The following is a 27,141-nucleotide window of genomic DNA, read 5'->3' as shown; positions in this document are numbered from 1 at the left end:
TTATTCTTCCATCATATAAAGCCTGGAACAAAACCTTAGGAGGAGTTTGAAGGTTAAGCTGCTTTTTCAACGAAATGGACCTTTCTGGATTCTGGGGATCCATTTATTACATATGTGAAATATGGGTGTCAGTCACTCTGTCCTGATACAAATGCTTACCAATTTTTATTCCTCTTTCATTTTGTAATTCTCCCTAGTTGGAACACTCTTCTCTAGAAGACAAAGCACTTTCAATCATGTAAATTCTTCCCAGAAAAAAGGGGGAAGCTTCGGTCCCTATCAGTACTAATGGGGTTTTAATTTCTAGAGGTTGACCATTTGATAAAGAATAGATGAGGTATGACCAACCTTTTGGCTTGCTCTAAAGAAAATGGTTCAGGCTTGGAGTTGATAGATTACAGCTTTAGTTTGGCTCAACTATTTTTTAATCTGCATGACTTTGGGTTAAAAAAAGGAAAATGTGTTATGCATACAATAGAATATTATTTAGCCTTGAAAATGAAGGAATCTTTGCAATTTACAGTGATGTGGGTAGACCTGGAGCACATTATGCTAAGTGAAATAAGCCAGTCATAGAAGGATAAATACTGCACGAGTCCACTTACTGGTATATGAGTAATCTAAAAGAGACTCATAGAAATGGAAAGAATGGTAATTGCCAGGGACAGGGGGAGAAAGAATGGGAAATTTTATTCAATGTATATATACAACATTTTAGTTTAGATATGTATAAATAAGTTCTAGAGACCTGCTGCATAACATAGTATCTCTATTTAACATTACTGTACTGTGCACTTAAAAATTTAAGAGGATAGATTGACTATGTTAACTGTTTTTACCACAACAATAAAATGAGACTAAATTTTATGTGTTGTCTGTTTCTTGTGTATTCTCATGTGGTATCTTATTTGACCCTCATGACTACCCTTTGAAATTTATTTTATAATCATTCTTATTCTAGAGAAGAAGAAAATGAAGCTCACGCAGGCAAACCCATTGTTTAAAGTCACTACATGACTGAGCGACAGGGACAGATCTCATCCCGAGAGTGTTTCTGCTCATTCTTAGACATTATCCTTCTTGAATCATAGCTTCTATAGTTATAAAGTGAGGTGAACAGTGTGTGACTTGTACAATTCCTGAGAAAGGTAAAAATAATATGTGCATGGTAGATAGCACAGAAGTTAACTAAATTTAACCAATTACTAAAAAAAAAATAGTTGTTGACTACCCATTATAGGTTACCATGCATTGTTGGAGGGGTGAAGGTGTATGGTAGCAAACAATTGACATGGACTCTGATGTCAGAGAGCTTCTCAGTTGGTATTATCCCATTTTATTATTCCAATGTGGGAGTGGGAGTAGAATGGGGGGTGTATTAGTTTGTTAGAGCTGCCATAACAAAGTATCACAGCCTGGATGGTTTAAACACTAGAAATTTGTTTCACAGTTCTGGATGCTGGAAATCAAAGATCGAGGTGTTGATAGGGCTGTGATGGAGAATCTGTCCCATGTTTCTGTGCTTACTTCTGGTGGTTCGCTGACAATTTGTGGTATTCTTTGGCTATAGAACAGTCACCCAATCTCTGGCTTTATCTTTACATGGCATCTTCTGCCTGTGCGTGTCTGTGTCTACATTTCCCCCTTTTATAAGGACACTATTCATAGTGGATAGTGTCCACACTACTTCAGTCTAATCTCATCTTAAATAATTACATGTGCAAGGATGCTATATTCAGATATTTTCAACCTCTAAAGTATTGGAAGTTAAAAATTCAACATACATATAAATTTGGGGAGGGGACACAATACAACACATGGCAGAGTTTCTCAATATAAACAAATTTTGATTTTCCTAGTCCATTTATTTGTTTTGAAACAAATAAATATTGCTGTCAGGCCTTTGTGCAGTGGTAAAGAGACAGGAAATTTGTTCATGTAAGTGAATTCCCTGTTGCTGTGCTGCAGTTCTACAGGTTGGGGGATCACTGTAAGAGCCTTCAATACACAGACCTAAGAATAGGTTGATGATGGGCCCTGAAACAGGATGAGCTTTCACTAATGGGTTTTTCTGAAGACCAAATTGCTCTTTTCTGAAAGAGACTTAAGTAATGGTGCTGACCCCTGCTGTGAGTGTCTGTGGTGAGGTTGAGTGTTTAGCTTCTGATCCTGCTTAGGGCAAGTGTGTTTAGAGGAAGGAGTGAAAGTGATCTGGAGCAGTTCATGGAGTCATTCGACAGCTTTTCCTGACAGCTTTCTAAAAAACCAAAGCTTTCTAGCAGTAAGGATAATTATGTCTACATACTGTGTGGTGTTTGTCCAAGAAAGGCCAGATGTTGTCTTCAATACCAAGAAAGTATCAGGCTTGGCCATGCATCCTTCTTTTTTCTTATCCTTATGAGATGAGAGGAATTAAGTGAGCTTGAAAAGCTGAATAATATTTACAGACTGCCTAACTTTTTGTGTATGTTCTTTTTTCTTCCTCCTAGCAACCCTGAGAGGAAGAAAGAGGAAGTGACAAAGTTTAGTAACTCACTGAACATTGCTTCAAAATTTGTGGAGCTGGTATTCATATCCAGATCTCTCTGACTCCAATTTTTCAAGCCGTTTCCACAATGTCAGGCCAAAGTAACCAGGTGTTAAATAGTATTCCTGGGAACACATGAATCTGAGTTCTGATTTCAATTACTTTGTCATGTTTGGCATTCCTTGGACTCCACATACCGTATCTCAACAGACAGTGAGAAAATGCTGGCAGAAACCTGGGCCCATTACCTAGGGATCTGCCAAAAGTTGTCTTTGGGTGCCCAAACAAGTTTTACTACAGCTGGGGAATTCGAAGTGGGAAAGTCCACCAGGTGTCCACCTTCGCAGTGCTCAGTAGGTGCCAGGGGACAAGCCACTGAGCCCCATTATCTATATCCCTTTCACTGCATGATTCATCTGTCTCTCCATCCTCTTCCTTGAAGCCCTTTCCAATATTGGTCCCTCCTGCTCTATCTGAATATGATGTCTTGTCTTCAAAAGACTCTCCTAAATTCTTCACCCTTCCTCCCTTATCATCCAAAGTAAAACGTGTTTATCTTCCAAAATTGCTGCTTTAATACTGTAGACCTAAGTAAAGGTCATTTTTTGGTCCCATATGTAGTAAGTCAGAGTTCTGTGGTACCGGGCACAATTTCCAAGATCCTGAAATTTCTATGATATTCATGACCTTACTAAATAACTGTGATGATAAAAAAGCATGGCACAATTGTGAAGAAGATGCTACTTTTCCTGGTGCCTTCAGCCATATGATTCTGAACCCTCCCAGAAGTCTGAGAGTAATACTATGAGAGTGCTCTGTCTGCGGCACTGTTAGGTTTCTATCAGATTTTATCCAGGCAATCTGACTGTATGATGAGTGTCTCATGGCTCACACTGGCAGAGACATAGGTAGCTAATATTGTTTTACTTTTTATTTACCTTTTATTTTTTAATTTTTCAAGTAAAGTTTACATTTAATGTTATTCTCTATTTGTTTCAGATGAACAGGATAGTGGTGAGAGAATCATGTATTTTACAGAGTTGTTCCCTCCACAACCCACCTGGCACCATATGTAGTTATTGCATTATTATTGACTATATTCCCTATGCTGTAATTTGCATCTCTGTTACTATTTTGGAACTACTAATCTGTACTTCTCAATCCTTTCACTTTTATTGCCCAACCCTTCCCTCCCATGGTCAACCGTCAGTCTGTTCTCTGAATCTATGTGTCCATAGGTGGCTAATCTATGGGAGGTGTGGAGGAATTCCCTGGCTTTGAGAACAAACGAAAGAGAGTGATAAATGCCAATACTTCTAGTATGACAGTGAATCAAAGTTTCTGAGGAATTTTTGTGTCTTTGTTTATGCTTTTGTTTAATTAAATCATTTGGGCTTAAAAGGAGGGAAGAGCTGAGATTAGCATTTAATGAATGAAACTTAAAGTCCAGTTTGAGAACAAATGATGTGAATAGCTCTAGTATTTTTGGTGTATAATTTGGTAATATCCATCAAGTTTTAAGTACATACACCAATCACATTGAGTATAGAAAAAGCTAAGGAGATTAAATTATTTATTGGGTATAGGGTATAATATTCCAACAATGGAGAAAAATCATTAGTAAACTTTACCGTGATTCCCTTGCAAATGTTGAGATAATAGTTCTTTTATTAAATATTAATTTTTCCACTGAATTCTCTACCTTATAATAATTCAACATTGATGTGAAAAAATGTCTTACTTTTTTTACATGAAATAATAGAGTATTTGACAAGCTTAATGCTTTTTTACTTTTATCTATAAATTATGTTTTAAACAGAATGACAGTGCTTCAAAATACAGTTTGGTACATGTCAGCAGTAGCTCTTAATGACTCAGAAAGTATATAATATTCTACCATGAGCTAAACTAAACTGCGATAAAAAGTACACAACTATCAAGTGGCTTATTCTGTGGAAACAATTCCAGATTAATTGTCTCTTTTGTTACATCATACATAACATTGCCAAAACTTTGTATAGACATCTAGCTTCTCAGACAAATTTAGAAAAGTGTTATTAAACAAAGTTTCATTGTGTGAAGAGTAACATGTTTAATGATGCAACTCTTAATTCTCTGTGGGTTTTATTATTAAATTGTTTATTGAATCATAACATTCTGAGTATTAAAAATAAAATATAATAAAGTTTTCCACTACCCTTCTCTTCTTGTGTAACCAACAAACACACACACACATACCATCTTTTCATACAATTTTTAAAAGGTCTATGTAATCCAATTACCCTACATAAAACTAGGAAAGAAACAGCCCCTCATCAAAAGAGCACAGCTACCCATATTTTCCAGGATTTGTGGCAATCCCTCATGTACTTTATTTGTTTTTTCTTTTTTTACTATCATCTTTTGTCTTTGTGGGTTCACAGCATTTGTATTCTTTGGCTGGGTTTGTTGCCAGGCCATGGGCTGGGTTAGTTAGCTCTTCTGCATCTGTGTTCTCATTCTGGAATGGCTTCTGTCGGTGACACTCCTCTTAAAGCAGAGGCCAGGAGCACAGGAGCTTCAGTGGACATTACAGGGCCTTATGGTCTCCTCTCAGAATGTCCACAGTGTCACTGCTGCCTATGACATTGATCCAAGTCACCTGAAGTTTCCAAATCTATAGGGTCAGGAAGCATGCTCTGCTCTTAGGAAAGCTATAACAAGAGCAAGGAAGGAAGAACTGTGGACAGATAATGCCATCTTAAACCTGTAGTGATAAATCACATTTATCTTTTTTCTGCATACCTATAGAATTAAATGACTGACTTGGTTCTTCAAGCTGACTGCTCATCAGAATGATCTAGGAAGCTTTTTCAAAGCAAAATATTCTGGAAACTTCTTTTTACCAAATTTCTGGGTGTGGAAACTAGATTTTTATAGAATGTTCTATATGATTTTAATGTGGGGTTGGAATCTTCTGGTATAAATTTCAGCACTTACATTCTGTCACATTCTTAGACAACATTTCAAAAGAATTTTCTACTTGCTTTAGATTTCCTTCTTTCTTTTTCCTTTAGGTTTTTTATCTTATTCTACTCTGGCTACTATAATAGCAACTTTGAGATTTTAACTAATTAACCAAATTTTGCAGAAGTAAAAAGTGCTAAATCTAGTGTCTGGACTGGCTTTCTGAGTTCAAGGCCAGGACACTGTCCATCAGCTTCCTTTAGTGGAAGAGAACCTCCAAAAGCTCCATATTGTAAGCCATTAAAAAAGATTGCATTTTGCTCTTGAGTTTAATGTAATTAATTATCATTCTTAGTATGTGAGACAAATAAATCTAAATTCACCTTCTCCATACTGAATGAAATCCAATAACCTCTATCATGTTTATATAAAAACATGCCTTACTTTTTGCTAGATTTCTATTGTCATTTTCAAGAAGATGAAAAGTTATGACCATGCATTAATAAATGTTACTATCCTGGGATGCTAACAGAAGGATTGGAGTTCCCTATCCACTCAGATGCCCTTAATGTCATCCTTAGCCTAAAATTCTCGCTTGTTGAAGAAATGTATTTATGTCCAAAGACAATCTATTTTGAAAACTTGTAATCAATTCCTCAAATTCTAAGAAGCAGGCTAGGAACATGGATTTTAGACTTAAGATGTTGATTTGAATAATACTTTTACCATTAATTAGCTAAGAGTTTGTGGACATATTTCTTAACTGTGTTGATACTCAGTTTCCTCATTATGATAATGGAGTTAAATTGTTTGCTTTATAAGGATTTATGAGAATTAATTGGATAATGTGTGTAAAGTGGATCAATTAATTTGAATGAAAATTATTTTGATTTCTTCATAGGTCTTTAAATTCATTTTTAGAAGGTGGATCATTCACTGTAAAGACTGACGAAAATACTTAGTAATATATAAAAGACACTGAAGCTGAATAAACCTAGGCTTAAAATATTGGCTATCCCACATACAGTTTAGTATTTTTTACCTCTAAGTTGGGATCATTGTAGAATGAAACTTGTGAGGTTGCTAAGAATATTAAATGAAATAATTAATGTAGAGTACTTAGTAGTCCCCGTCAATACAGTGAGCATGCTGTGGAAGTGAACTTGTTTTGTAATCAAATGCAGGTCTGGCTGCCTGCCACAACAGACGCCAAACTCGTGAGACTGGTGCTGGTGAGAAGTGAAGTGGTTTGTTTACTCAGATGCCAGCAATCTGAGAAGAGGGAGGACTCATCTCAAAGCCCGTCTTAACATCTCAATGAAGACAGAGGTTTTCATAAGAAGGGAGAGCAAAAGCAGAATGAAGAGATCAATGAAAGGGGATTGAAAAGTTCTCTACGTGCAGACCAGCAGAGCCCACTTCAATAAGGACCTCAAAACTGGTCAAGCAATGCTCTGATATGTGTCATCCTAGTTTTTGTCACCCTTGTTTTATAATTGAAGGCCAGTAAATCTCCCAGAGCTGGAATGACTGAAGGTTGGAGTCTGTATCTTTTGAAGTTTGTTCCTAGTTTCTTATAAAACATGCTGTTTATCTACAAGCTACAGATTAGTCAGAGTTAGTCTTTAGAGAAACAATGTCAAAAGAATGATGGGGTGGGTTACAATTCCTTACTGTTAAACTTCCCCACTGTTACAGTTTTATTATTACCATTTTCACTTGTATAAAGGCTCATGGGAAAGGGAAATCCCTGGGAAGGGGGCTGCGGGTATGAGAGCCATGGGGTTGGGGCAGCAAAAACCTTGAACAACAGCAGAAGCAAAGACCTCAGATGGTTGGGGACTGCACTACCCACATAGCTCTGCCTCCTTGCTTTGTGGCCCAATGGCTGATACATCTGCCAGCCAACAACTATTTGAGCAATGAATGAGCAAAACAGGTATATGTTCTAGATGTTGCATAAAGTGTGATACCAGAAGCATAGAAAAAATGAAATGTCTTTCAAAATACATTAAAGTCAAAAGCACTTACAAATATATTTAAATGGAAGAGGCAGAGATCTGTGAAAAAAATAAAATATCAGCAATTTTTGGAAAAAGAGCAAATATTTATCTTTGTTTTTACTTATTATTGCAAACAAAAATTCTTACTTTCTCTCAGAGATGTTTTCTCCATTGGTGTCAAGTCTTGGCAAAGAAATGCCATCCAAGGGCCTGGCATTGTGGTACCTATTATACCAGTGGCCAAGATAACTGCATTATAATTATATCATTGGAAATACATACAGACAGTCTTTCCTGTACAGGGTAGAGACTCTGGTTTAATTTTACAATGAATCACCCAAATAGAAAAGGCAGGCAGTTAGAGAAAACAGGAATCTATTCTCTATTTCAGAGTAAAATCAGCACCATCCACCTCCCTAACTTCTGTCTATATCTGAGGATCTCCCTGCTTCAGCCAATAACAACATTAACACTCATTTGGATTCTCTTTACTTTCTCCACACAAATTCATTTTACCCTGAATTTAAGGACCAGAATACATAGTTAAAGACATAGAGGATTGAACTATAAAGGTATTCTACCATATTAGTCCTGATTGCCAGAGTTTAAGGCTCTCAAAGAATAGTAACAATCAAAACTAATGTTTATTGAAATCCTAAAATAACATATATATATATACACACACACACATATACACACATACATGCACATGTATGTGTGTGTGCTGTGTGACTAATATGTTGATCCTTACGACAGCTCCACCAGGTAGATAACACAAGTGTTATTTTCCCCATTTTTAGAAGAAGAAACAAGCACATGTTTTGGTGGATTTCTCAAGGGCAGTCATGTATTGAGTGGTGGGCCCAGAACTTAAACCCAGGCTCTTGGTTCCATTTGCTTTCCACTAGATCCTGCTAACATAATGATCTGAAATAATCAATACTATGGAAACCACAAAACTAATCATTATGTATCTTCTGTTATTGAGATAAACAGATGTAACGGGCTTTAAGGTTCCTTTCTGATTGTTTGGAAGGCCATGGTGAGCTGAAATTTACTCTAAGACTCTGAAAATGGGGTGCAGTGACTATAAGCTGTCAGGGAATAGTACAGAGTTTAGACAGGAAAAGACACTGGTGCAGAGGTCAGAAGGTGGATATTGACAAAGCAGCATGGCCACAGACTGTCACATCAAATAACCCAGCAAAGCACACTGTTCCAGTCTCCCGTGTGGATCCCACTTCAGTCACTGCCCACTGTCACTCCAGAGGAAGCTCAACAGAAGCACTGAATTAACTAAGCTCCATTTAAAATGTTTAAAAATCCTTAATTTGGGAAAAGTGCTCTAGTTAAATACGATTTTCTATTTCAGTGATTCCTAGTCACACTGAACATTTAAAAGTAAAATTCTGGCTTCCCAATCGCATTATATCATTTGCTGCTATGAAATAGGCTTCTCTAAATTTCAGGACTGTTATCCACCCACTTTAATTATTTGAGCCAGTGCTCCCCAGTTTCTCAGATCTGAATGTTCAGTAACCTTCATTCTGCTCCTGTTGATAAGACTCAGAAGTGATCCTTCTGATCTACCACAGATGACTTAGAATTGTTAACTTGCCCATGCTCCAGAATGGGCAAAAATATGTGGGATCCAAGGACCAGCCCTGGAACCAGTTTTGCTGGGACAACATCTTTCTTCTTTACTGTATCAGTTAGATGCTGTTGTAAAACAAATTAGTCCTAAATTTATTGTTTTAAAACAACTGTGTATTAACTTCTGATTCTGTACATTGATCCCTGGGCTTGGATCAGCCACATAGTGATCGGCTGGGCTCATCTGGCCTCACTCATATGTCTGCATTGGGCAGTTCTTGGATTTATTCATACACCTGGCAGTTGACTGCTGCCTGGCTAAGGGCTGGCTTGCCATTGAATGAATTCCTAAATTCTCTGGCCAGTGGTCTCTCACCCTCCAGTAGGCTAGTGTGTGTGGTGGTCTTAGGGTTATAAGTTCAGTGAAATAGCAAGCTCTAAAGCACACAAACTTTTGAAAGACTCTGCTTATTTCATAATTGTTAATATCCCCATAGTAAAAACAGCCACACAGCCAGCTGAGATTCAAGGTGTGGAAACAAACTTATCTCCTGATGGCAGAATCCACAGTGCTACCTTGCAAGAATGCAGATATAGGCAGGAGAAGAGTTTGAAGCTGTTTTTATATTTTTCCACATTAGTCCTCTGATCACACTGGTTTTAACTATTCATATTATGGCACTAAGCTTGAAAGTCTATAATTTTGCCATTTTCTTTATATCTCTTTTGACATAACTACAAGATTTTCTTTTATTTTTTAAAATACTGGGTAGTGTTTTCCTAGCATCAACTGAAGGAGGAACATCTATCCATCTGTCCCAGTTGTAACTCTTGGCTCATACTGCCAACAAATTGTTGTTGTTGTTGTTGTTTAAGTACAATTGTCTCCATTTTCACCCCACCATGCCACCTGCCCCACCCATCCCCACCTCCCACCCTGGAACTTACCCCCTTTGGCTTTGTCCATTGGTTCATTATAGATAATGTTCCATGATGGCTCTTCCCTTATTTTCCTTACTATCCCTTTGCTCCCTCCCCTCTGGTTACTGTCAGTTTGCTCTTTATTTCAATAATGTGTTTGGTTATATTTTGTTTGCTTGTTTTTTTTTGTTGTTGTTGACTAGGTTCCACTTATAGGTGAGACCATATGGTATTTGTCTTTCACCACTGGGCTTATTTCACTTAGCATAATGCTCTCCAGTTCTATCCATGCTGTTGTGAACAGTAGGAGCTCCTTCTTTTTTTCTTCTGCATAGTATTCCATTGTGTAAATGTACCATAAATTTTTTAGCCACTCGTTTACCAGTGGGCATTTAAGCTGCTCCCAGCACTTGGCCATTGTAAATAGTGCTGCCATGAACATTGGGGTGTATAGGTACTTTTGAACTGGCGTTTCAGGATAGAGTATAATTCCAGCAGTGGAGTTGCCAGGTCACAAGGCAGTTCCATTTTTAGTTTTTTTGAGGATATTCTGTACTGTTATCCACAATGGCTGCACCAGTCTATATTCCCACCAATAGTACACAAGGGTTCCTTTTTCTCCACAGCCTCTCCAGCACTTACTGTTTTGTTTATTGATTTCTTTGTGATGGCCATTCTGACTGGTGTGAAGTAGAATCTCATTGTGGTTTTAATTTGCATCACTCTGATGGCTAGTGATGCTGAGCATCCTTTCCTATATCTCTGTGCCCTCTGTATGTCCTCCTTGGAGAAGGGTCTGTTCAAGTCCTTTGCCCATTTTCTAATTGGGTTGTTTGTCTAGCTAAAGTGGAGTTGTGTGAGTTCTTTATATATTTTGCAGATGAAACCTTTGTCTGAGGTATCATTGGAAAATACGTTTTCCCATACATTTGGTTCCCTTTTTATTTTACTGCTGTTTTCTTTAGCCATGCAGAAGCTTTTATTCTGATAAGGTTCCATTTGTTTATGTGTCTTGCTCTAGAGGACATATCAGTGTAAATATTACTGTGTGGAATATGTGAGATTTTCCAGGGTATGTTCTCCTCTAGGACTGTTATGGTATCATGACTTATATTTAAATCTTTTATCAACCTTGAATTAATTTTTGTGTATGATATAAGTTGGTGATCAAGTTTCATTTTTTTTTGCATGTAGCTCTCCAGATGTCCTAACGCCATTGGTTAAAGAGGCTATTTTTACTCTATTTTATGCTTCTGCCCCCTTTATCAAATATTAATTGACTATAGAGACTTGGGTGTATTTCTGGACTCTGTATTCTGTTTTATTAATCTATGTGTCTTACACCAGTACCAGACTGTTTTGATTACTTCATCTCCTAACATAGTTTGATATCAGCTATTGTGACCCCTCATACTTTGTTCTACTTTCTGAAAATTGCTGTGTCTATTCAGGGTCATTTTTGGTTCAATATAAATTTTTGAATTGTTTGTTGTATATCTGGGAAATATGTCATTGGTACATTAATAGGGATTGCGTTAAATCTATAAATTGTTTTGGGTAGTATGTACATTTTGATGATGTTAGTTCTTCCAATCCATGAACATGGTATATGTTTCCATTTGTTTGTATCTTCCTTAATTTCCTTCTTTAGTGTTCTGTAATTTTCTGAGTACAGGTCTTTTACCTCCTTGGTTAGGTTTATTCCTAGGTACTTTATTTTTCTTGTTGCTATAGCAAATGGGATTTTTTTCTAACTTCTGTTTCTGATATTATGTTGTTGGTGTACAAAAATGCCTTAGATTTCTGATTATTGACTTTGAATCCTTCAGCTTTGGCAAATTCACTTAGCTTGAGTAGATTTTTGGTGGAATTTATAAGGTTTTCTGTGTACACAATCATGTAATCTGCAAACAATGACACCTTTGTTTCTTCCTTTCCAATTTGAATGCCTTTTATTTCTTTTTCTTGCGTGATCACTGTGGCTAGAGCTTCCTCAATATATTGAACAGAAGTGGTGAAAGTAGACATCCACGTCTTGTTTTTGATCTTAGTAAGAAAGTTTCTGGTTTTTGCCCATTGAGTGTGATGTTGGCTGTAGGTCCTTCCTATATAGCCTTTATTATATTGAGGATTGCTCCCTCTTTTCCCACTTTGCTGAGTGTTTTTGTCATAAATTGGTGCTGTACCTTATCAAATGTTGTTTCTGCATCTACTGTTACAATCATGTGATTTTTGTACTTCCTTTTGTTTATGTGGTGAATTATATTTATTGATTTGCAAATACTGTACCATTCTTGCATCCCTGGGATGAATACCACTTGGTCACGGTGTATGATCTTTCTAATGTATTGCAGGAGGCTGTTTGCCAATAATTTGTTGAGGATTTTAGCATCTATGTTTATCAGTGATTTTGGCCTGTAGCTTTCTTTCTTTGTTGTGTCTTACCTGGTTTTGGAATTAGGATGGTGCTGGCTTCATAAAACAAGTTTGGGATTCTTCCCTCTTCTCGAATTTTTTGGAATAATCTGAGAGGGATAGGGGTTAACTCTTCCTTAAATGTTTTGTAAATTTCTCCTATGAAAACATCCTGTCAGGGCTTTTGTGTACTGGAAGTTTTTAAATTACTGCTTTGATTTCACTAGCTGTTATATGTCTATTCAGGCTTTCTGCTTCTTTATTCAGTTTTAGTAGACTCTATTTTTCTAGAAATTTGTCCATTTCACCCAGGTTTTCAAATTTCTTGGCATATAGTTTTTCATAGTAATTTCTTATAATCAGATTCTCTCATAGTCTTTAAAACTTGGCATTTTAATTATGATGTGTCTTGGAGTAGGCCTCTTTGGGGTCATCTTGATTGGGTCCCTCTGTGCTTCCTGGACTTGTGTGGTTTTTCCTCTCTCCAAGTTCAGAAACTTTCCTGTCACTATTTTATCTAACAGGGTTTCTATCCCTTCCTTCTTTTCTGATCATTCTGGTATTGCTATAATTTGAATGTTGTTGCATTTCATATTGTCTTGCAGTTTCCTTAAGCTATCTTCATATTTTTTGAGACTTTTTTTCATGCAGCTGCTCTGCCTGGGTAATTCTTTCTGCCTTGTATTCCAGCTCACTCATTCAGTCCTCTGCTTCATCCAGCCTGCTTGTAATTCCTTCTAGGATTTTTTTTAATTTCAAAAGTTGTATTATTCATTACTTCCTGGTTCTTGTGTATAGTTTCTATTTCCTTCTTCATAATGTTGTAGTGCCCACTCAGTTCTTTGTAGTTGTCTGTTAGTTCCTTGATCATCCTTATAACCATTGTTTTGAATTTTATATGACAGTTTGCTTGCGTCCATTTCATTTAGCTTTTTTAGTGGGAGTCTTTCATTTCTTTTGATTGTGGGTTCTTTCTTTGTGTCTCCATTTTAGGTGAGTCTTTTTGTTTCTTTCTGTGATTCCTGATGCTCAGTTTTGCTAGCTGTCACTGTAGGGTGAACTTCTGTGGTAGTTCTGTGGGACTCAGTGTTGCAGTCTCTTTAATGTCCTTGTCTGGATGCTCTAGGGTTGCCTTTTCTTCCTTTTGCTTGGGCTCTCTTGTTGTACTTGGGCTTTACCCATTGGTGGCTCCTTTGTTGGTAGATTCTCTCCTCTGGCAAGTTTACTGGGGTTCACAACTCCCACCTTATCTTGTATGTAATCAGGGTTTTGTGCAAAAGCAAAATGGATTAAGACAGCAGGAGAATATTTTATGAGATTTACAGTAACAAGTAGAGAACAGATGGGAAACCCTTTGGAGATGTACAGTGATAACCATGATATTTCACCCAACTAGCCACTTTTTATAAGAGGGGAAAAAGAGATAAGACTCTTTTTAGAGGGTAAAAAGATGTGAGCTGACTTCAGACAGCAGAGCACTTATGTAAGGTTAGAGGGTGAGATATAGTGAGAGTAATTGCTAGAAATGTGGTATAGTGTGTGAAGTTAACCACAACAGTAATAAAGCTCAGGAAGTTGGTAAAGGCACCAAGACCAGGGAAGGGTGCTGTGTAGAAATTGGAACAACAATAATATGACAATAAATATATGATCTGAATAAAAAGAATAAAAAGTAAAAGACCAAGATTAGTGTTGTTATGAGTTAAGTGAAGGAAGAGAAATTAAAATGCAGTATGAAAGGGAGAACAAAGAAAACCAGTCAAACAATGAAACCAAATAACCAAAATAAAGAAAACAATACAGAAAGAAGAGAAATAATAATAAAAATAATAAAATAAATAAATAATAAAAATAATACAAAATAAAAATGAAAAGTAAAAAATAAAATGCAAGTTCTATAGTACAGCAGAGTGAATTTTATCTCAGTTGTTGGTGTTAGCCTACTGATCTCTCTCCGGATCTGTCTTTGGTCCCTTCACAGCTCCAGGTCTTATTGTCTTACACTTGAAAGAAAAAAAGCTTCCTGCTGACTTTAAACCCATAAAGCAGTTCTGGTCTTCCTGGATGCTCCAAGCAGAAGGGGGCTGGGCTCCTTTTTTTCACCTTTCCTGTGGTTCTATGTTGGGGCTCTGTCTGGGCTACAATATTGACAGGTGTCCAGCCTCCAGCCCAAGCTATCAGAGGGCTGTGCAATCCCCACTGTCCATATGCACCAGGCGGATGCCTTTAATCCATGTTGTTGTGTTACCCTTTGATTAGTCCACGAGGTGCACCAAGTGGGAGCAACTCACACTCCCCCTCCTTCTTTGCTGGCCTGGGCACTGCATATGCATAAAGTCCCTTCAGGACAGTTTAATTTTCCTATTAAATTAAGTCTCTCTGGGAACTGCTGCTTCTCTGAGCCCCTGTTGCCCCGCTTTGATCAGTCTGTGAGGCTCTAATTTGGAGCAAATCATGCCCATCCTCTTCCCTCTTTGCTGACCCAGCTACAGCATGAAAGTTTCTTAAATAGCAGCTGAGAGCATTTTTTGAGTAAATTCCTCTTGTTTGCATCTGCCACTGTTAACAGGCACTAGGCTTTTCACACAGCCCAACTGTCTGAGCAGTCTGGAGACTATGTGTGTCAGTGTCTATTGCAGCCCAACTCTTCTCTCATCTCCAGGTGTCACTCAGCTCCCCAGTTTCTCTGGTATTGTCCCAGCTGTGAACACAATCCCAACTAGGGAATGCCACGTCTATGTCTCTACCACGGTGTGTGTATCCCCCCAGTGACATCAAGCATGCAGGTCTCACCTTTAACAGGAAGCTAAACAACAAAACAAACAAGCAAGCAAAATAAAAACAAAGACACTGAAATAGAGAACAGGGGGACAGCAACCAGAGGGAAGAGGGGAGGGAATTTAAGAGGAAATAGGGGAGGGATTTAGAGGAATAGTATAAAGGACACAGGGACAACAACTAAGGGGGGTGGAAATGGCAGGGAGGTGGGGAGCACAGGGTGGGGCGAGCTGGGATGGGAGTAATAGACAGAAAACTATACTTGAAAAATAATTAAATAAAAAAAATGTTTCTAAGGGAAATAAAAGCATGCAGGTCTCTCCCCGTGCAGGACTGGCTTCCCTGCTCTGGTAGGGGAGGGAGCTGTGAAGTTACAATTGCTGAACTGGCTCTCCTTCAAAGCTCTTGGGGCAGCCACAGGGACCTTCCTGTTGGCCTACACGATCTCCTTACTCTCTCTTTTTAAACATCCTCTGCAATCTTTGGCTTCCAAACTTCATATAAGCTGGCTGTTCACTCTGTTCTTCCTTCAGAAGATTGTCTAGATGTTCCAGTTGGGTGCATGACCAAGAGGTTCAGCTCCCACCTTTCTTGCTGCCATCTTTCTATAATCTCATAATTTTCTACATATCCAAATGCAGTTTCTTGGATGTGGATTCTACTGATCCAGAGATTTATGATCTAAAAAAAAAAAACAACTCTGGAGGAGGTTTCTCCCTCCAGCATAGAGTACTGATATGGGGACAGTGTAAGAGAAATAAACATTTACGTTCAAAAGGGGGAAGGTAGGAAGGCATATAAGAATCACTGGTCTCTAACAATTCTGGAGAGATTGGGGGTGAGAAAAGCTTTATTTTACAGTCCAAGTCTTGGCTCTTCTCCATTTGTTATTGTTCTTACAAACTAAATAGTTCTTCAGCTTACCTCTGTATTCTATTATCTTATTGATTGGATCCAAAGTGGACCAACTAAAAGACACTTTGTTTATTCTGCCTGGAGATCTCAGCAACATCCAAAATTTTATTAAGTGAATTTTCAATTTTTTAAGTCATAACAGGCAACAGTTTTTAAAAATTGTTTCATAACTGCCTAATGTGAGTCATCATTTTTCCAATATGCTTTAGCAATTTCCTCACCATTTTTTCAAACTCTCCATTTTATTACCACTTTTCTAGACTTTATTAATACTTTTCTTGTAGCCTAATTCCAATGATACATGTATGATAAAAGAGGGTCCCATTTCTAGGAAGCAGATTCTGTAGCAATCACCTTTTGGTAAATAATAAATTATCTCAAAATGCAGTGGCTTAAAACAATAATCATTCATTAGTTAATTATTCTATGGGTTAACAATTGAGTCTGAATTCAGTTGGGTGGTTATTCTGCTACCTGGTCTCGACTCACTAATGTATGTATGCCCAGCTGGTGACCAATGGCCATGTGTCTGTCATCATTCTGCAGGTGAGTCAAAGTGATTGCTGGTTTCCCAAAGGCCACATGAAAGGGCAAACCCACTGCTAAAGAATTTTTAAAATTTCATCTTCTGGCAAATTTTTCATTGTTAAATGAACTAGAGAAATTTACGTGGCCAAGACCATGTTTAATAAGAGAGAAGTGTCAAAATCACACATTAAGGGAGTGTGCACCCAGTAATGGGAAGAATTTATAACCACTTTGTTGTCCATTACACCCTTTTCACCTTAGTTCATTCTAATGAGTGATTCTTTTTCCTTGGTTCTTAATCTTTAGTTGTCATTGGTCACTATGACGAGCCCTCTGGCCTCATGCAGAAAGAGAAGTTTCCCTAAACCTGTATTCAATGCTGCCTTACCATGTGTTTTTTTTGAGAATAGAATTTCATGCTGTGATCCAGAAGACCAACTCTAGACTTGCAACTTTGGAGTTGCAAAAAACTCTTGGCTGTTCATATCCACAGTGTTTTCTGTGACCTTGGTGGAGGACTAGCAGGGTAAATAAGCTAAGGAGAAGCAGGCAACCATTGAGCATGGCCCACTGTCCACATCTCACTCTCCTAGAGGGTGTCATAAATGTAAAATAGATCTGAGATGGGTAAAAGAACTATAGAAGAGTGACACAAAACATTCATCATGGGTAGAAATGAAACTCTCAGGAGGGAGTAGTATCTGGCTTTAAAATAAATAATTTCCTTTGGCCAAAATGATGGAGTGTGGGTATGTATATTCCCATGAATATGTAAACTCCAAAAGAAAATGCCATTGTCTATGTTATTCATCCATGCATTATCAGTTTTTTGAAGTATCTGGCACTTGTCTGGTATTTATTATGTAGTTGTGAAAGGAAGCATTCAGACATACTCTAGGGGCACAACTACAATTTTGGTGTGACCTCTGCCCTAGAGAACTTGCAGGCAAGAAGAAAAGCTTTGAGTCTCTAGCATTCTCTGGTCCCATGTCTGTGGAAAAACTCACTGTTTTTTTTTTTACTCTTGCACTCACACTTCTGTGACTTTCCCACACCCACTAATTCTTTAACAATAGCTGGCTAAAATAATGGCCCTACAATTCAGTTCAGTTCCGGCCCAATCTACCTTGAGTTGGCATCAGATCCCACAAGTAAAAGGCACAGACCTACAAGACAGCCCCATGTCAGATACCAAACACAAGTCCAAGGTTGTCATGTACTTACGATTGAGCAGATATAAATCAAGGTCCCAAGGACCCCCTCCTCAGGTTCAATTATTTGCTAGCACACCTCAATTATGATTATCAGTTTATTACTTAATAAAGTGTAAGACAAAAGATACAGATGAAGAGACAGATAAAGAGACACATTGGATAAGGTCTGGAAGAATCCTGAGCACAGCAACTTGTGTTGAGCAGTGTTACCTTCCCAGTACATAATGCCTTTCACCAATCCAGAAGCTTGCTAAACCTTGAACTTTTGGAATTTTAAAGGAGGAGTCATCATGTAGGCAATTTTTAACTAGATTTTCAGCTCCTCTCCTTTTTCCAGTGAATAAGAGTGGGACTGGAAGTTTCAAGCTTCTAATCATGGGCTGGTCTTTGTGTGACCCACCCATCCAGAAACCCACCAGAGTCGCCTCATTAAAGCATAAGACTCTTGTATCACCAGAATCAAAGTTCAAATATTAATAGAAACAGCGGGGTGGATATGTATTCTCCTGCCATTCCCTAGTGTCTTTAATGGGTCTTCAAGATAATTCCCAGAACAAAAACAAAGGGCTCCTCGTGGCTTTCAGGAGGAAGCATTGTTGGCTTTCTTAGAGGCTCAAGAAGACATAGAGAAGATGTTATAGCTACAGGCCTGATAATCATCCTCTATTGAGGTAAGAAGAATGTACCAAGTCTACTTTATTACAGGTTAAAGGTGTAATTTTTCCACCATTACAGAATGATTCACACAGACTCATTTTTGTCAGACCAATAGCTTGCCAAGAAGAATGACTGAGACTGACTGTTCTGAGCAGAAATTATGGTCTACAATGTTTGTTCTGCTTCATGTGCAGAAACAGCCTCCAGCTGTATCTCACTGAGCCAGACTAAATTGCATTTGATTCATTGACTTTGCTGCGATGGGTCTGGATAACAGTATGGCAGGGACCCAGCATTGCAATCCTCTGCTCACATGCCATTAAAACACTGTATAGTAAGTTACACTGAATCTTTCTTTATCATTTTTACTTGTATAAATTAAAATATAGGACTTTGAAATCATAGAAATGCCATTAGACACACATACTCACAGGAAATTTTAACATTGTACACATGTTGAATCAGAATCATATTTAGAGAATGTTTTATCTAAAGTTTATGTTGCTCATTAGTTTTTTATAGTAATATATTAAACAGTGAAGCTATAAATGTGTCATCTATTATGCTACATGCTGTCAGATCATTAGCTGTTTTTCAAATTTTTTTCCTTCCCTGACTGGTATGGCTCACTGGATTGAAGTCTGGCCTGAGAACCAAAGGGTTGCAGGTTCAATTCCCAGTCTAGGGCACTTGTCTGGGTTGTGGGCCAGGTTCTTAGTAGGTGGGTGGGGTGCAAGAGGCAACCACATATTGATGTTTCTCTTTTTTTCCCTCCTTTCCCCTTTCTACTATAAATAAAGAAAATCTTAATTTTTTCCCTCACTGTAGGACAAGCTTGATTTTAGGGATAGGGGAAGGGAAAGAGAGAAAGAGACAGGATGGGAAAAATCAATGTGAGAGAGAAACATAGGTTCGTTGCCTCCTATACCCACCCCCTGGGGATCAAACCTACAACCTACATATGTCCTTTGGCCAGGATCAAACCCACAACACTGTGATATAAGGGACGATGCTCTAACTGCCCACCTGGCCTGGGAGAAAACTCACTGTTTTTTACTCCAAAGTATTCATAGTACTTTCTCCCTCATCTAGGAATGTCTCAACTTGTCCTGTGCAATTATTCAACTTGTCCTGTTTCAAATTTAGACTTAAAGTCAATTTCATATGTTAGGTTTTTTTTGACATTTCTAGCTCTTTGGAATTTGACCAGAAAAACAGAACCACTGTGAATAATGATGCAGATATGGGATTTCTCATTTATTGTGGACCTTGCACAGATATGGGAGCTGGTTACACACTTTATGTACAGTTGTTGGTCCCACATTTCTTCCTAAGAATGGAGTGGACAGAGCAGACAGAGAACAGGACAGATGGCTATGGAAGCCAGGACAATGAAACCCAGGAGAACAAGTGAGAACCCACATACGTTTCTTATTGCCAGCAAGTCTAAGACTTATAGGCTATCACTCTTCATCACCAAGTCAAATATGTACCTATCCAGGGTTTAGAGAAGCATAAAAGATCCAGTAGGAGACAGAGAAGATGTGAGCCTGGCTGCTACTCCTCACCAACAAGGTGAGCCAGATCAAAAGCAATAATTGCCAGCATTGGCCTGAGCATAAAAGCTTTTGAAACCTGACACATAATGTCTTCAGGGCCCACACTAACCAGAAACATGGAGATAAGGAATTCCTGAGAAATATATCTACAGCTCAGGTAGATTGGCATGAAACAAATCTACTGTACACTGTCCCCTGCAAGTTGGAATTTGTGTATCCCTCTTTTAACCATTCTCGATATAACTTCTAAATTAAGGCAATAGCAAAATGTTGCTTCTGCATAACATGATATAGCTATACATTCTACAAATGAAAATACTCTTCCTCATAAAAGGGTACAAAATCTGTCTTCTGGCAGAATCACATTTCTTTTATATTTAAGGTTAATTACTATTGAAAGTTCTTTTTTCATATGTTAGCCAATAAAAAGGGAAGAGAAGAAACAGTGGTTAAGATATGCATAACTATATTCTGAATTTCAGATATAAGGTACTGTCATATCTCATGGGTCACAGAGTCCAAATGATAAACAACTTACTTAGCACCATGTACACATTGAAGGGTCTTCTCTTGTTCTGGACCCCCATCAAAATAAAAAAGTTCTTTTCAGTTATTAGGTAAATGGGATAGATTAGCATATACAAATCAGATTTATTTTGCACCTACCATTCAAAGTGGTGCAATCAATACTTTTTCTGTAGTGATGGGAGGTGTCAGATACAGCAATTTTCTCTTCATTTTGGAAGGCATATCTCCACATGTCCTGGATCACCGCATTCCCAGAGATTTCTTGAGATGGTAAGACTCCAAAGTTTTGTGAAATTTATTTTTTATCCACTAGCCTAGCTATTTCTAAACAATGCTTAGAGCTGTTGCTACTATTTAAAAATCTTTTTCAATCAGCTAAATATTACAAATAAAATGTGTTATCACGATACCCTCAATAAAGAATAAAGAGTCAATTAAGGTCCCTGCAGACTAGATTGTGATATAGGGCTGGAGACTTGACATAGCTGTGAGGTAGGATTGTGATGATGTATTTTTGTCTCAGACAGCTGAAAGGAGACTACTTCTGATGGTTGTTACCAACAGGTATAGAGCAAAGAGCATCTGCCAAGTCAATAGCACCATACCATATGCCAGGGGATATGTTGACTTGCTCTAATAACAAAACCACATTTGAAAGAGCAACTGTGATCACCATCTGGTCAAGTTTATGGAAACCCAATATCATTTTCCAAGATCCATCTGTCTTCTACCCAGGCCAAAGAGACAAGCTAAGTGGGGTGTGGTAGAAGTCACCACCCTCTCCACTTCCTCTAAGAATGCAGTGGGAGTTCTGCTAGTTTTTGAGAATGTCTATTGCAATCATGCATTCTGAAATTTGGTAAATTACCCACAGGGTGTGTTTGAAGACTCATTGGTTCACTGCAAGATAGAGCCAAGCCAAAATTCCATTGATCTCGTACCTTCATTAACCTCTACTAAGACCACAGTAAAATTTTTTGTCTCCAGAAATTAGTTCCAGTTTAGAGTTAGCTGCCCCTCAAAAGAATGACTATTTACTCATCTGAAATTCACAATAACCCTGGTAAAGACTGCATTCCCCTTTGGGGAAAGCTAGAAGAACTGTCTTAAAATTTTTCATTATGGAATAAGGTTTCTCCTCAAAGGTCTTGACGTACTGGCTGTCGTTTCCTGACACTCACTCTAAAAGAATGTAGTTTTGTGTGATATACTATTTACCATGGATGCGGGCCTAGGCTCTCTGAAGAGAAATACTGATTGTGGATCTATATGTTATAAATGATTTTTGTTCAAAAAAGATGTAATAGTTTTTTAATACTTCTATCTGTCCTATACTCTTGAACCAGCTGTGCCAACTATTAGTTCCCTCATTATTACCTTGAATAAATTTTTGATGTATATTTACTGTGTATTTGCAGTAGACTCATTTTTAACTTTGAAAAGTATGCTTTGACAATTCTTTTTTTAAATTTTTTTTATTGATTATGCTGTTACAGTTGTTCTATTCCCCCCTTCCTTCCCCTCCACCCTACCCCCCTATCCCCACCGTTACCCCCCCTTTAGTTTATGACCATGTGTCTCAATTCCTTTAGATTCTATATTTCCCATGCTATTCTTGCCCCCCCATCTATTTTCTATCTACTGTCTATGCTACTTATTTTCTGTACCTTCTCCCCCCTTCTCCTCCTCCCACTCCCCTGTTGCTAACCCTCCTTGAGATGTTCATTTCTATGTTTCCACTCCTGATCTAGCTGTCCTTTTAGTTTGCTTTTGTTTTAGGTGTGGTTGTTAATAACTGTGAGTTTGTTGTCCTTTCATTGTTCATGTTTCTTTAACTTCTTTTTTCTTAGATAAGTCCCTTTAACATTTCATATAATAAGGGCTTGGTGATGATGAACTCCTTGAATTTGATCTTATCTGAGAAGCACTTTATCTGTCCTTCCATTCTAAATGAAAGTTTTGCTGGATAGAGCAATCTTGGTTGTAGGTCTTTGGATTTCATGACTTGGAATACCTCTTTCCAGCCCCTTCTTGCCTGTAAGGTCTCTTTTGAGAAATCTGCTGACAGTCTGATGGGGACTCCTTTGTAGGTGACTGTCCCCTTACCTCTTGCTGCTTCTAGGATTCTCTCCATTTTAATCTTGGCTAATGTAATTATGATGTGCCTTGGTGTGTTCCTTCTTGGGTCCAACTTCTTTGGTACTCTCTGAGCTTCCTGGATTTCCTGGAAGTCTATTTCCTTTGCCAGATTGGGGAAATTCTCCTTTATTATTTGTTCAAATAAGTTTTCCACTGGTGGCTGTGCCTTTCCCCCTTCTGGTACCCCTATAATTCGGATGTTGGAGCGTTTAAAGATGTCCTGGAGGTTCCTAAGACTCTCCTCATTTTTTTGAATTCTTGCTTCTTGACTCTTTTCTGTTTGGCCATTATTTGCTTTCTTCTGGTCCACTCCATTGATTTGAGTCCCAGTTTCCTTTTCATTGCTATTGGTGTCCTGTGCAATTTCATTCATTTCAATTAGTTTCGCCTTCATATATTTGTCTAATTTGTGGCTATAATCAACCAGTTCTGTGAGGATCCTGATGACCAGTGTTTTAAACTGCGCACTGAGAGTTTTGCTATTTCTTCATCGCTTAGATCTATGGGCTCTGGGGCTTTGAGATATTCTTGTGACATTTTTGGTCTGTTCTGGCCCTTTAAGTGTGAGAAGCGGTGCCTTGGACTCCCAGGTCGCTGGGTTGTGACGCTGTATGTGGGGGCGTGGTCAGAGCGGGGAAATGGAGACCCCCTCTGCTGTTTCTCACAGCTGGGTGAGGATTAGCATCTTAGGTGGTTCACCTGGGCGGGGCCACTCAGAGTCACTGGGTTATGACGCTGTATGTGGAGGTGGGGTCAGAGCAGGGAAATGGCAGCGCCCTCCACTGCCACTTGCTGCGGTGACCCGCCGGGCCCTCGTCCAACCACTCACTCCCTCGCCTGTCCCCCCGCTCACAAATGCGTGACCACAGTCAACACGCAGCACTGCTCCCCCACTGTCTCCCCCGAGGTCGCTCGCCTGGTGGCTCGCTCGGTTGCTCACTAGGTCCAACCCTGCGCCTGGATTCCGCGCCTGAGTCCGGCTGACTGAGACCTGTGCAATCCCACTTCACCAGCCGCTGGTTTCGCCCCTTACTGGTCAGGCTGAAGAATTTGTTGTTAACGGACTTCCGAAAAGTTCAATTTTCTGTGTTCTGGCTGTGTTTTCTGTTGCTAATATTTAGTTGTCTCTAAACTTGGTTGTGTGAGAAGGCACGGCACATCCACCTATGCCTCCATCTTGGCGGAAGTCTCTTGACAATTCTTTAATGTTTTTTTTTTAGCATTGGACATTGTGAGCCTTTATCCAAAAAGTCTGAGTCTGCCCTCCTAAGCTCTAAAACAAAACAAAACAAGACAAAACAAAACAAAACAAAACAAAACAAAACAAGGAGCCCTGGCTGGTGTAGCTCAGTGGATTGAGCATGGGCCTGCAAACCAAAAGATTGTGGTTCGATTCCCTGTCAGGGCACATGCCTGGTTGCAGGCGAGTTCCCAACAGGATCAGTTCCCAGCAGGGGATGCACCGGAAGCAACCATACATTGATATTTCTCTCCTTCTCTCCTTCCCTTCCCTTCTAAAGATAAATACGCAAAATTAAAAAAAAAAAAGGAACAGTAGAACTGAACCTGTTCTATCATTTCCTCCCAATGGCCAATCTGTGCTCCTCTCTTGGGGAAGTGAGAAATAGGCTGTGAGCACAGCCAGGAGTGTTCTTCTGCTCTGTAGTTGTCCCCAGACCAGCAGCCTCAGTAACCTCTGGAGGTTATTAAAATCTTCAAGTCCTGGATCCCCAAGACCTCTCAAATCAAAAACTTGCAGGTGGAGGCCCAACAATCTGAAATTTGAGGAGCCTTCTAGAAGATTTACATGCAAATTAAAGTTTGAGAACCTCTGCTCAGAACATACCCAGTGAGGAATTCAAGTACCTGCTTCTCAAATAAGCATTTTATACAAAGCTTAGCCTCTTTCTGCACTTTCCTTGGGGAGAGCCCATCTTCAACATTTCACACTTTGTTGACAGATTTTCAGGTTTGTTTTATTTTATAAGTGTGAGTTGCTTATTTTTCATAATTTACAATTTAATTGGCAAGATTAGAATTTATTTTTTAAAGGACTATAAAAATTAATTTGGGAAAGTGGTATGAGCAGGCCAGGTACTTTTCTCTTTGCCCTCTGCAGCTGCGATTCACAGTTGTGTTCACAGAGACAAAGATTTGAAATGCATTTCCTCTTCATCTCTGATTCATCTTCTGTCCATAATTCACTTGCATCTATGCAGATGACCCAAAGGAGGAAAGTACAATGAGGAAATCAAACTGCACTATTGGATATGATACAGATTGTCTTGTGCCTAGCACTTTACTCAGTAACATCAAAAGCTGTGGTGGGCTTTCTAGAAATGTCTGCTCTATAATAACCCATTGGGTTTCTCTGAGATCAAGCTGAAGAGTGGGTGAACTAATGAGAAGCAATAATAGTGTAGACAACCTTATGGTTTTTTTCTTTTTGATACATATCACCAGTGGGGTGAAGTCTTTTCTACAACTATAGTTGATCCAAGTAGAGACTAATAGATTGCCAGGGGAAGTGCTCATTGTAATGACACATTGTTTTGTTCTGGGGTACCAGGCTTGAACATTGATCCAGGCTACTAGGAAACCTACTTTGGGTCCTCATGATTCATTCTGATGCAGGGAGAGGGGACTGCATTTGCTGCACAGCTTGTGACTGACAGCACTGTGTGTTCTTGTGGTTATGCACTTTGTCATAGAACTGCAGCATCACTTCAAACTTAGAGCTCAGATTTATACTGGTCCTTGGGAAGTTTCCTCATGAGACCATTTCTTTCCATCACCGGAACTTCTGTTTTTATTAAGAATCAAAAAACATATGCTCTCTGGAAACAAGAGCCCTCAGGGAATAAATGTCTCAAGAACACAATCTTCTTTTCCAATAAGAGACAATCATCTCTTTGTAACAATCTTCATGTGGCACTTGAGGAGTTATCTCTAAGGTAATTTTGGATGCATTGTAGCTTCCCCAACAACCTCGAGAGTTCTAAAACTTTGTCTGACATTCAGCAGATGTATCAGACCACAACAGAAGATAGCCCTTGACTTATCCACAGCACAGTTGTCCTGGACTGGGTGCTGCCTGGAGAGTCTGATCTGGAATCACTCATCCCAGAGGCTATTCTAGCCTTTCTGCTTTCTGTCAGAGTTCACCAACACAAGTTTTGTTACTACAGATGAGGCAGGTCAGGCTCAAGATATTTTGATCTAAATAAAATTAGCAAAAAATGACAGCTTATTTATTAATTTGCAAGGAAAGATACCTAGTCCCATCATAATTTCAAAATATTTATGCTCATTCTTTGATGAGTGCTGGATTGGTATTATTACTATTGAATATTACTACAAAAATGGTTATTATTTTAAAAATAGTAGTAAGTATGATTCATTGAATACCTTACATATCCAGGGAGTATTCTTACTAATATAATGGGGGATATTTAAAAATCATTAAAGTACAGTCCTTTTTGTCTTTCTGAGCACTTGACCCTTATTCAGGTGTGCCTAGAGAGCCAAAGTACTCTGAGACTGTAATTTGTTGTCTGAAAAGAATGCTATGAGAGATTTTCACATTTAAAATATGATTTGTATAAAGATGATAGTAGTCTTCAAACTTTGAACAACTTGAAAAAGAATTTTCAAAATTTGTTATCTTACACTTTAGGCACCCAATAGCCAAAAATGCCAGGCTAGACCTGAAGCTTTAGAATAGATTTTTTAAAAAGACTATAATAGTGATAGAGAGTGGGCACCAAAGGGTTATATACCTACATGAGGTTATTGAAGTTAGTTCCAAAAGCAGAAAGAAACTCTAGCCTCCTAGAGATCCAAGATGGTGGAGGAGAAAGTAGAAGCTACACTAGCCTCCTCCCAGGACCAATCTGGAAATACAACTAAATTATAGAGAAATCATCCAGAATAAACAACTGAACACTAGATGGAGAGAAGCCTTATAACCAAAGAAAGACAGAAGAAAACACTCACCACCATGTGACTGGTAGGGAGTGGAGAAGAGGCACGAGAGGGCTGGCTGGACACCCATGGGAAGCAGCTGAAGTTCTGGAGGGATATATCCCCTGAGAAGTGTGTGGTTTAAACCCCAAGCTGGGATCCCCAGCCTACAGCACCAAAGCACAAAGGAACCCAGACAACAATCAGCTGTGAAAAGCAGCAGAATTTTTGTGTTCCAGAGAAAGATGGTTAGAGACTCAGAGGGCTTCTTAAAGGGCAAACACACAAAATTTTGTATGTAGCCACTTACACTGGGCTCCTGCAGAGAGAGGGAAGAGTGGACTAGAGATGCTTTAGGAGAGTTTGTGGCTGGTGGCTCTTGGGAGAGAACTGAAGGAACTGCTACCAGGATTCCTGTGCTGAGTCATTCCTCAAACTGAAGAAGCTATCTTTCT

This window comes from Artibeus jamaicensis, unplaced genomic scaffold (assembly GCF_021234435.1).
Source record: "Artibeus jamaicensis isolate MK-2021 breed Jamaican fruit bat unplaced genomic scaffold, CSHL_Jam_final scaffold_916, whole genome shotgun sequence".
Lineage (NCBI taxonomy): Eukaryota > Metazoa > Chordata > Mammalia > Chiroptera > Phyllostomidae > Artibeus > Artibeus jamaicensis.
The sequence above is the reverse complement of the archived record's forward strand: the minus strand, read 5'-3'. Positions refer to the sequence as shown.